At 48.8% G+C, this 11,077-nt stretch overlaps 1 protein-coding gene and 10 non-coding genes across 11 annotated transcripts in view; all 11 read left to right on the forward strand.

Annotated features, from left to right (window-relative positions):
* Positions 1 to 11,077, forward strand: part of ryr3 (ryanodine receptor 3) — a 143,220-nt gene that overhangs the window by 92,095 nt on the left and 40,048 nt on the right. The gene's annotated exons all lie outside the window — the stretch shown is intronic.
* LOC115774972 (U1 spliceosomal RNA) lies at positions 248 to 412 on the forward strand. Its single transcript, XR_004019246.1, has one exon. It is a non-coding gene; the product is annotated as a U1 spliceosomal RNA (small nuclear RNA).
* LOC115774970 (U1 spliceosomal RNA) lies at positions 1,373 to 1,537 on the forward strand. Its single transcript, XR_004019244.1, has one exon. It is a non-coding gene; the product is annotated as a U1 spliceosomal RNA (small nuclear RNA).
* LOC115774968 (U1 spliceosomal RNA) lies at positions 2,498 to 2,662 on the forward strand. The gene has a single exon (XR_004019242.1). It is a non-coding gene; the product is annotated as a U1 spliceosomal RNA (small nuclear RNA).
* LOC115774971 (U1 spliceosomal RNA) lies at positions 3,622 to 3,787 on the forward strand. The gene has a single exon (XR_004019245.1). It is a non-coding gene; the product is annotated as a U1 spliceosomal RNA (small nuclear RNA).
* Positions 4,740 to 4,904, forward strand: LOC115774967 (U1 spliceosomal RNA). Its single transcript, XR_004019241.1, has one exon. It is a non-coding gene; the product is annotated as a U1 spliceosomal RNA (small nuclear RNA).
* Positions 5,864 to 6,028, forward strand: LOC115774969 (U1 spliceosomal RNA). The gene has a single exon (XR_004019243.1). It is a non-coding gene; the product is annotated as a U1 spliceosomal RNA (small nuclear RNA).
* LOC115774962 (U1 spliceosomal RNA) lies at positions 6,989 to 7,153 on the forward strand. Its single transcript, XR_004019236.1, has one exon. It is a non-coding gene; the product is annotated as a U1 spliceosomal RNA (small nuclear RNA).
* On the forward strand, positions 8,105 to 8,269 carry LOC115774964 (U1 spliceosomal RNA). The gene has a single exon (XR_004019238.1). It is a non-coding gene; the product is annotated as a U1 spliceosomal RNA (small nuclear RNA).
* LOC115774965 (U1 spliceosomal RNA) lies at positions 9,230 to 9,394 on the forward strand. Its single transcript, XR_004019239.1, has one exon. It is a non-coding gene; the product is annotated as a U1 spliceosomal RNA (small nuclear RNA).
* Positions 10,565 to 10,729, forward strand: LOC115774966 (U1 spliceosomal RNA). The gene has a single exon (XR_004019240.1). It is a non-coding gene; the product is annotated as a U1 spliceosomal RNA (small nuclear RNA).

The raw sequence follows: 11,077 nt of genomic DNA on the forward strand, positions 1-11,077 counted from the left end.
TGGGGTTTTTACCTTCGGTCGAGCCGGTTAAGGCAAACCAGCATTGAACTTGGGCTGCAGGAGACCTGTCTGGCATTCGCTGTCAAGCCCCTCACCCGTGATTGCAGCAAGGAAGTGGGTGTGGCCTTTGAAATGGGACAAAAGGCATGTTGTGCTGGGATTGGATTGAGGGATTATGCGTATCGACCACCGTCAGCCAGAGTGCTGCATGTGGAAATGGGAGCCCCGTCTCCCACAGTCCCAACTCATACTTACCTGGCAGGGGACATACCATGATCAAGAAGGTGGTTCACCCAGGGCGAGGCTCAGCCATTGCACTGTCGGTTGTGCTGACCCCTGTGAATTCCCCAAATGCGGGAATCTCAACTGTATAATTTGTGGTAGTGGGGGACTGCGTTCGCGCTCTCCCCTTGCTCTTGTGTCCAAAAGCAACAATGTACGATGAGGTCGCATGCTGCCTGTTGCCAGCATTCCCTGCCTTTCTTGCTGAGCAATGAACATGTGGTGTGTGCACCGCAGCTTCAAGTCACACCATGGAGCCGTGTAGAGTGTCACTAAGTCCAATCAGAGACCCTATCAGATGATGCTCATTCAAAGTGCATTAGCACTAAAAGGCGCACAAGAGATTAAAGCTGCATAACCTCTGGTGATTTAGTGCTCCCAGGCGGGCAAAGAAACATTTGAATTCAACTTAAGGATTTGAGTGCTGAGTGCTGCTTCTTATTTCAAAGGTGACGGCTGCAACTTCTGAAACTGGATACATTTAAACATTCACGGTTACCGTCCCACGGCGGAGACATGGAAATCGCTTCACTTGTTGGGCAAACTAAAATCAATTGCACTGATTGGTTAGGTTTTCTTTATTTGTCTCCTCTCTTGTAGTAGCTGCATTTCTAGCAGTGCAAAACAGACTAACCAGCAGACTAGAATCAAGTACAAAAGCATACATGTTTTCTGAACAATGAATGCAAGTCCCTGTGACAATGCCACGCACAGCTTGGGCTTCATTCAGTGGTTTTAGGCCTTCAAAACTTGCACCTATAAAACTCCTTCCCCCCAGCAGAGAATCCCCATTGCGCAGCCCTTGACGCTTAACAGACAAAGCTGATGAGCACTTTCTGCGACTGGGGTTTTTACCTTCGGTCGAGCCGGTTAAGGCAAACCAGCATTGAACTTGGGCTGCAGGAGACCTGTCTGGCATTCGCTGTCAAGCCCCTCACCCGTGATTGCAGCAAGGAAGTGGGTGTGGCCTTTGAATTGGGACAAAAGGCATGTTGTGCTGGGATTGGATTGAGGGATTATGCGTATCGACCACCGTCAGCCAGAGTGCTGCATGTGGAAATGGGAGCCCCGTCTCCCACAGTGCCAACTCATACTTACCTGGCAGGGGACATACCATGATCAAGAAGGTGGTTCACCCAGGGCGAGGCTCAGCGATTGCACTGTCGGTTGTGCTGACCCCTGTGAATTCCCCAAATGCGGGAATCTCAACTGCATAATTTGTGGTAGTGGGGGACTGCGTTCGCGCTCTCCCCTTGCTCTTGTATCCAAAAGCAACAATGTTCGATGAGGTCGCATGCTGCCTGTTGCCAGCATTCCCTGCCTTTCTTGCTGAACAATGAACATGTGGTGTGTGCACCGCAGCTTCAAGTCACACCTTGGAGCCGTGTAGAGTGTCACTAAGTCCAATCAGAGACCCTATCAGATGATGCTCATTCAAAGTGAATTAGCACTAAAAGGCGCACAAGAGATTAAAACCGCATAACCTCTGGTGATTTAGTGCTCCGAGGCGGGCAAAGAAACATTTGAATTCAACTTAAGGATTTGAGTGCTGAGTGCTGCTTCTTATTTCAAAGGTGACGGCTGCAACTTCTGAAACTGGATACATTTAAACATTCACGGTTACCGTCCCACGGCGGAGACATGGAAATCGCTTCACTTGTTGGGCAAACTAAAATCAATTGCACTGATTGGTTAGGTTTTCTTTATTTGTCTCCTCTCTTGTAGTAGCTGCATTTCTAGCAGTGCAAAACAGACTAACCAGCAGACTAGAATCAAGTACAAAAGCATACACGTTTTCTGAATAATGAATGCAAGTCCCTGTGACAATGCCACTCACAGCTTGGGCTTCATTCAGTGGTTTTAGGCCTTCAAAACTTGCACCTATAAAACTCCTTCCCCCCAGCAGAGAATCCCCATTGCGCAGCCCTTGACGCTTAACAGACAAAGCTGATGAGCACTTTCTGCGACTGGGGTTTTTACCTTCGGTCGAGCCGGTTAAGGCAAACCAGCATTGAACTTGGGCTGCAGGAGACCTGTCTGGCATTCGCTGTCAAGCCCCTCACCCGTGATTGCAGCAAGGAAGTGGGTGTGGCCTTTGAAATGGGACAAAAGGCATGTTGTGCTGGGATTGGATTGAGGGATTATGCGTATCGACCACCGTCAGCCAGAGTGCTGCATGTGGAAATGGGAGCCCCGTCTCCCACAGTCCCAACTCATACTTACCTGGCAGGGGAGATACCATGATCAAGAAGGTGGTTCACCCAGGGCGAGGCTCAGCCATTGCACTGTCGGTTGTGCTGACCCCTGTGAATTCCCCAAATGTGGGCATCTCAACTGCATAATTTGTGGTAGTGGGGGACTGCGTTCGCGCTCTCCCCTTGCTCTTGTGTCCAAAAGCAACAATGTACGATGAGGTCGCATGCTGCCTGTTGCCAGCATTCCCTGCCTTTCTTGCTGAGCAATGAACATGTGGTGTGTGCACCGCAGCTTCAAGTCACACCTTGGAGCCGTGTAGAGTGTCACTTAGTCCAATCAGAGACCCTATCAGATGATGCTCAGTCAAAGTGAATTAGCAATAAAGGCGCACAAGAGATCAAAGCTACATAACCTCTGGTGATTTAGTGCTCCCAGGCGGGCAAAGAAACATTTGAATTCAACTTAAGGATTTGAGTGCTGAGTGCTGCTTCTTATTTCAAAGGTGACGGCTGCAACTTCTGAAACTGGATACATTTAAACATTCACGGTTACCGTCCCACGGCGGAGACATGGAAATCGCTTCACTTGTTGGGCAAACTAAAATCAATTGAACTGATTGGTTAGGTTTTCTTTATTTGTCTCCTCTCTTGTAGTAGCTGCATTTCTAGCAGTGCAAAACAGACTAACCAGCAGATTAGAATCAAGTACAAAAGCATACATGTTTTCTGAACAATGAATGCAAGTCCCTGTGACAATGCCACGCACAGCTTGGGCTTCATTCAGTGGTTTTAGGCCTTCAAAACTTGCACCTATAAAACTCCTTCCCCCCAGCAGAGAATCCCCATTGCGCAGCCCTTGACGCTTAACAGACAAAGCTGATGAGCACTTTCTGCGACTGGGGTTTTTACCTTCGGTCGAGCCGGTTAAGGCAAACCAGCATTGAACTTGGGCTGCAGGAGACCTGTCTGGCATTCGCTGTCAAGCCCCTCACCCGTGATTGCAGCAAGGAAGTGGGTGTGGCCTTTGAATTGGGACAAAAGGCACGTTGTGCTGGGATTGGATTGAGGGATTATGCGTATCGGCCACCGTCAGCCAGAGTGCTGCAGGTGGAAATGGGAGCCCCGTCTCCCACAGTGCCAACTCATACTTACCTGGCAGGGGACATACCATGATCAAGAAGGTGGTTCACCCAGGGCGAGGCTCAGCGATTGCACTGTCGGTTGTGCTGACCCCTGTGAATTCCCCAAATGCGGGAATCTCAACTGCATAATTTGTGGTAGTGGGGGACTTGCGTTCGCGCTCTCCCCTTGCTCTTGTATCCAAAGCAACAATGTACGGTGAGGTCGCATGCTGTCTGTTGCCAGCGTTCCCTGCCTTTCTTGCTGAACAATGAACATGTGGTGTGTGCACCACAACTTCAAGTCACACCTTGGAGCCGTGTAGAGTGTCACTAAGTCCAATCAAAGACCCTATCAGATGATGCTCAGTCAAAGTGAATTAGCACTAAAAGGCGCACAAGAGATTAAAACCGCATAACCTCTGGTGATTTAGTGCTCCGAGGCGGGCAAAGAAACATTTGAATTCAATTTAAGGATTTGAGTGCTGCTGCTCAGTTCAAAGGTGACGGCTGCAACTTCTGAAACTGGATACATTTAAACATTCACGGTTACCGTCCCACGGCGGAGACATGGAAATCGCTTCACTTGTTGGGCAAACTAAAATCAATTGCACTGATTGGTTAGGTTTTCTTTATTTGTCTCCTCTCTTGTAGTAGCTGCATTTCTAGCAGTGCAAAACAGACTAACCAGCAGACTAGAATCAAGTACAAAAGCATACACGTTTTCTGAATAATGAATGCAAGTCCCTGTGACAATGCCACTCACAGCTTGGGCTTCATTCAGTGGTTTTAGGCCTTCAAAACTTGCACCTATAAAACTCCTTCCCCCCAGCAGAGAATCCCCATTGCGCAGCCCTTGACGCTTAACAGACAAAGCTGATGAGCACTTTCTGCGACTGGGGTTTTTACCTTCGGTCGAGCCGGTTAAGGCAAACCAGCATTGAACTTGGGCTGCAGGAGACCTGTCTGGCATTCGCTGTCAAGCCCCTCACCCGTGATTGCAGCAAGGAAGTGGGTGTGGCCTTTGAAATGGGACAAAAGGCATGTTGTGCTGGGATTGGATTGAGGGATTATGCGTATCGACCACCGTCAGCCAGAGTGCTGCATGTGGAAATGGGAGCCCCGTCTCCCACAGTCCCAACTCATACTTACCTGGCAGGGGAGATACCATGATCAAGAAGGTGGTTCACCCAGGGCGAGGCTCAGCCATTGCACTGTCGGTTGTGCTGACCCCTGTGAATTCCCCAAATGTGGGAATCTCAACTGCATAATTTGTGGTAGTGGGGGACTGCGTTCGCGCTCTCTCCTTGCTCTTGTGTCTAAAAGCAACAATGTACGATGAGGTCGCATGCTGCCTGTTGCCAGCATTCCCTGCCTTTCTTGCTGAGCAATGAACATGTGGTGTGTGCACCGCAGCTTCAAGTCACACCTTGGAGCCGTGTAGAGTGTCACTAAGTCCAATCAGAGACCCTATCAGATGATGCTCAGTCAAAGTGAATTAGCAATAAAGGCGCACAAGAGATCAAAGCTACATAACCTCTGGTGATTTAGTGCTCCCAGGCGGGCAAAGAAACATTTGAATTCAACTTAAGGATTTGAGTGCTGAGTGCTGCTTCTTATTTCAAAGGTGACGGCTGCAACTTCTGAAACTGGATACATTTAAACATTCACGGTTACCGTCCCACGGCGGAGACATGGAAATCGCTTCACTTGTTGGGCAAACTAAAATCAATTGAACTGATTGGTTAGGTTTTCTTTATTTGTCTCCTCTCTTGTAGTAGCTGCATTTCTAGCAGTGCAAAACAGACTAACCAGCAGACTAGAATCAAGTACAAAAGCATACATGTTTTCTGAACAATGAATGCAAGTCCCTGTGACAATGCCACGCACAGCTTGGGCTTCATTCAGTGGTTTTAGGCCTTCAAAACTTGCACCTATAAAACTCCTTCCCCCCAGCAGAGAATCCCCATTGCGCAGCCCTTGACGCTTAACAGACAAAGCTGATGAGCACTTTCTGCGACTGGGGTTTTTACCTTCGGTCGAGCCGGTTAAGGCAAACCAGCATTGAACTTGGGCTGCAGGAGACCTGTCTGGCATTCGCTGTCAAGCCCCTCACCCGTGATTGCAGCAAGGAAGTGGGTGTGGCCTTTGAATTGGGACAAAAGGCATGTTGTGCTGGGATTGGATTGAGGGATTATGCGTATCGACCACCGTCAGCCAGAGTGCTGCATGTGGAAATGGGAGCCCCGTCTCCCACAGTCCCAACTCATACTTACCTGGCAGGGGACATACCATGATCAAGAAGGTGGTTCACCCAGGGCGAGGCTCAGCCATTGCACTGTCGGTTGTGCTGACCCCTGTGAATTCCCCAAATGCGGGAATCTCAACTGCATAATTTGTGGTAGTGGGGGACTGCGTTCGCGCTCTCCCCTTGCTCTTGTATCCAAAAGCAACAATGTTCGATGAGGTCGCATGCTGCCTGTTGCCAGCATTCCCTGCCTTTCTTGCTGAACAATGAACATGTGGTGTGTGCACCGCAGCTTCAAGTCACACCTTGGAGCCGTGTAGAGTGTCACTAAGTCCAATCAGAGACCCTATCAGATGATGCTCATTCAAAGTTAATTAGCACTAAAAGGCGCACAAGAGATTAAAACCGCATAACCTCTGGTGATTTAGTGCTCCCAGGCGGGCAAAGAAACATTTGAATTCAACTTAAGGATTTGAGTGCTGAGTGCTGCTTCTTATTTCAAAGGTGACGGCTGCAACTTCTGAAACTGGATACATTTAAACATTCACGGTTACCGTCCCACGGCGGAGACATGGAAATCGCTTCACTTGTTGGGCAAACTAAAATCAATTGCACTGATTGGTTAGGTTTTCTTTATTTGTCTCCTCTCTTGTAGTAGCTGCATTTCTAGCAGTGCAAAACAGACTAACCAGCAGACTAGAATCAAGTACAAAAGCATTCACTTTTTCTGAACAATGAATGCAAGTCCCTGTGACAATGCCACGGACAGCTTGGGCTTCATTCAGTGGTTTTAGGCCTTCAAAACTTGCACCTATAAAACTCCTTCCCCCCAGCAGAGAATCCCCATTGCGCAGCCCTTGACGCTTAACAGACAAAGCTGATGAGCACTTTCTGCGACTGGGGTTTTTACCTTCGGTCGAGCCGGTTAAGGCAAACCAGCATTGAACTTGGGCTGCAGGAGACCTGTCTGGCATTCGCTGTCAAGCCCCTCACCCGTGATTGCAGCAAGGAAGTGGGTGTGGCCTTTGAAATGGGACAAAAGGCATGTTGTGCTGGGATTGGATTGAGGGATTATGCGTATCGACCACCGTCAGCCAGAGTGCTGCATGTGGAAATGGGAGCCCCGTCTCCCACAGTCCCAACTCATACTTACCTGGCAGGGGAGATACCATGATCAAGAAGGTGGTTCACCCAGGGCGAGGCTCAGCCATTGCACTGTCGGTTGTGCTGACCCCTGTGAATTCCCCAAATGCGGGAATCTCAACTGCATAATTTGTGGTAGTGGGGGACTGCGTTCGCGCTCTCCCCTTGCTCTTGTGTCCAACAGCAACAATGTACGATGAGGTCGCATGCTGCCTGTTGCCAGCATTCCCTGCCTTTCTTGCTGAGCAATGAACATGTGGTGTGTGCACCGCAGCTTCAAGTCACACCTTGGAGCCGTGTAGAGTGTCACTAAGTCCAATCAGAGACCCTATCAGATGATGCTCATTCAAAGTGAATTAGCACTAAAAGGCGCACAAGAGATTAAAGCTGCATAACCTCTGGTGATTTAGTGCTCCCAGGCGGGCAAAGAAACATTTGAATTCAACTTAAGGATTTGAGTGCTGCTTCTTATTTCAAAGGTGACGGCTGCAACTTCTGAAACTGGATACATTTAAACATTCACGGTTACCGTCCCACGGCGGAGACATGGAAATCGCTTCACTTGTTGGGCAAACTAAAATCAATTGCACTGATTGGTTAGGTTTTCTTTATTTGTCTCCTCTCTTGTAGTAGCTGCATTTCTAGCAGTGCAAAACAGACTAACCAGCAGACTAGAATCAAGTACAAAAGCATACACGTTTTCTGAATAATGAATGCAAGTCCCTGTGACAATGCCACTCACAGCTTGGGCTTCATTCAGTGGTTTTAGGCCTTCAAAACTTGCACCTATAAAACTCCTTCCCCCCAGCAGAGAATCCCCATTGCGCAGCCCTTGACGCTTAACAGACAAAGCTGATGAGCACTTTCTGCGACTGGGGTTTTACCTTCGGTCGAGCCGGTTAAGGCAAACCAGCATTGAACTTGGCTGCAGGAGACCTGTCTGGCATTCGCTGTCAAGCCCCTCACCCGTGATTGCAGCAAGGAAGTGGGTGTGGCCTTTGAAATGGGACAAAAGGCATGTTGTGCTGGGATTGGATTGAGGGATTATGCGTATCGACCACCGTCAGCCAGAGTGCTGCATGTGGAAATGGGAGCCCCGTCTCCCACAGTCCCAACTCATACTTACCTGGCAGGGGAGATACCATGATCAAGAAGGTGGTTCACCCAGGGCGAGGCTCAGCCATTGCACTGTCGGTTGTGCTGACCCCTGTGAATTCCCCAAATGCGGGAATCTCAACTGCATAATTTGTGGTAGTGGGGGACTGCGTTCGCGCTCTCCCCTTGCTCTTGTGTCCAAAAGCAACAATGTACGATGAGGTCGCATGCTGCCTGTTGCCAGCATTCCCTGCCTTTCTTGCTGAGCAATGAACATGTGGTGTGTGCACCGCAGCTTCAAGTCACACCATGGAGCCGTGTAGAGTGTCACTAAGTCCAATCAAAGACCCTATCAGATGATGCTCATTCAAAGTGAATTAGCACTAAAAGGCGCACAAGAGATTAAAACCGCATAACCTCTGGTGATTTAGTGCTCCCAGGCGGGCAAAGAAACATTTGAATTCAACTTAAGGATTTGAGTGCTGAGTGCTGCTTCTTATTTCAAAGGTGACGGCTGCAACTTCTGAAACTGGATACATTTAAACATTCACGGTTACCGTCCCACGGCGGAGACATGGAAATTGCTTCACTTGTTGGGCAAACTAAAATCAATTGAACTGATTGGTTAGGTTTTCTTTATTTGTCTCCTCTCTTGTAGTAGCTGCATTTCTAGCAGTGCAAAACAGACTAACCAGCAGACTAGAATCAAGTACAAAAGCATACACGTTTTCTGAATAATGAATGCAAGTCCCTGTGACAATGCCACTCACAGCTTGGGCTTCATTCAGTGGTTTTAGGCCTTCAAAACTTGCACCTATAAAACTCCTTCCCCCCAGCAGAGAATCCCCATTGCGCAGCCCTTGACGCTTAACAGACAAAGCTGATGAGCACTTTCTGCGACTGGGGTTTTTACCTTCGGTCGAGCCGGTTAAGGCAAACCAGCATTGAACTTGGGCTGCAGGAGGCCTGTCTGGCATTCGCTGTCAAGCCCCTTACCCGTGATTGCAGCAAGGAAGTGGGTGTGGCCTTTGACTTGGGACAAAAGGCATGTTGTGCTGGGATTGGATTGAGGGATTATGCGTATCGACCACCGTCAGCCAGAGTGCTGCATGTGGAAATGGGAGCCCCGTCTCCCACAGTCCCAACTCATACTTACCTGGCAGGGGAGATACCATGATCAAGAAGGTGGTTCACCCAGGGCGAGGCTCAGCCATTGCACTGTCGGTTGTGCTGACCCCTGTGAATTCCCCAAATGCGGGAATCTCAACTGCATAATTTGTGGTAGTGGGGGACTGCGTTCGCGCTCTCCCCTTGCTCTTGTGTCCAAAAGCAACAATGTTCGATGAGGTCGCATGCTGCCTGTTGCCAGCGTTCCCTGCCTTTCTTGCTGAACAATGAACATGTGGTGTGTGCACCGCAGCTTCAAGTCACACCATGGAGCCGTGTAGAGTGTCACTTAAGTCCAATCAGAGACCCTATCAGATGATGCTCATTCAAAGTGAATTAGCACTAAAAGGCGCACAAGAGATTAAAACCGCATAACCTCTGGTGATTTAGTGCTCCGAGGCGGGCAAAGAAACATTTGAATTCAACTTAAGGATTTGAGTGCTGCTGCTCAATTCAAAGGTGACGGCTGCAACTTCTGAAACTGGATACATTTAAACATTCACGGTTACCGTCCCACGGCGGAGACATGGAAATGATGCTCATTCAAAGTGAATTAGCACTAAAAGGCGCACAAGAGATTAAAGCTGCATAACCTCTGGTGATTTAGTGCTCCCAGGCGGGCAAAGAAACATTTGAATTCAACTTAAGGATTTGAGTGCTGCTTCTTATTTCAAAGGTGACGGCTGCAACTTCTGAAACTGGATACATTTAAACATTCACGGTTACCGTCCCACGGCGGAGACATGGAAATCGCTTCACTTGTTGGGCAAACTAAAATCAATTGCACTGATTGGTTAGGTTTCTTTATTTGTCTCCTCTCTTGTAGTAGCTGCATTTCTAGCAGTGCAAAACAGACTAACCAGCAGACTAGAATCAAGTACAAAAGCATACACGTTTTCTGAATAATGAATGCAAGTCCCTGTGACAATGCCACGCACAGCTTGGGCTTCATTCAGTGGTTTTAGGCCTTCAAAACTTGCACCTATAAAACTCCTTCCCCCCAGCAGAGAATCCCCATTGCGCAGCCCTTGACGCTTAACAGACAAAGCTGATGAGCACTTTCTGCGACTGGGGTTTTTACCTTCGGTCGAGCCGGTTAAGGCAAACCAGCATTGAACTTGGGCTGCAGGAGACCTGTCTGGCATTCGCTGTCAAGCCCCTCACCCGTGATTGCAGCAAGGAAGTGGGTGTGGCCTTTGAAATGGGACAAAAGGCATGTTGTGCTGGGATTGGATTGAGGGATTATGCGTATCGACCACCGTCAGCCAGAGTGCTGCATGTGGAAATGGGAGCCCCGTCTCCCACAGTCCCAACTCATACTTACCTGGCAGGGGAGATACCATGATCAAGAAGGTGGTTCACCCAGGGCGAGGCTCAGCCATTGCACTGTCGGTTGTGCTGACCCCTGTGAATTCCCCAAATGCGGGAATCTCAACTGCATAATTTGTGGTAGTGGGGGACTGCGTTCGCGCTCTCCCCTTGCTCTTGTGTCCAACAGCAACAATGTACGATGAGGTCGCATGCTGCCTGTTGCCAGCATTCCCTGCCTTTCTTGCTGAGCAATGAACATGTGGTGTGTGCACCGCAGCTTCAAGTCACACCTTGGAGCCGTGTAGAGTGTCACTAAGTCCAATCAGAGACCCTATCAGATGATGCTCATTCAAAGTGAATTAGCACTAAAAGGCGCACAAGAGATTAAAGCTGCATAACCTCTGGTGATTTAGTGCTCCCAGGCGGCAAAGAAACATTGAATTCAACTTAAGGATTTGAGTGCTGCTTCTTATTTCAAAGGTGACGGCTGCAACTTCTGAAACTGGATACATTTAAAA

The sequence above is a fragment of the Archocentrus centrarchus genome, chromosome 24, assembly GCF_007364275.1.
Source record: "Archocentrus centrarchus isolate MPI-CPG fArcCen1 chromosome 24, fArcCen1, whole genome shotgun sequence".
In the NCBI taxonomy this organism is placed as follows: domain Eukaryota; kingdom Metazoa; phylum Chordata; class Actinopteri; order Cichliformes; family Cichlidae; genus Archocentrus; species Archocentrus centrarchus.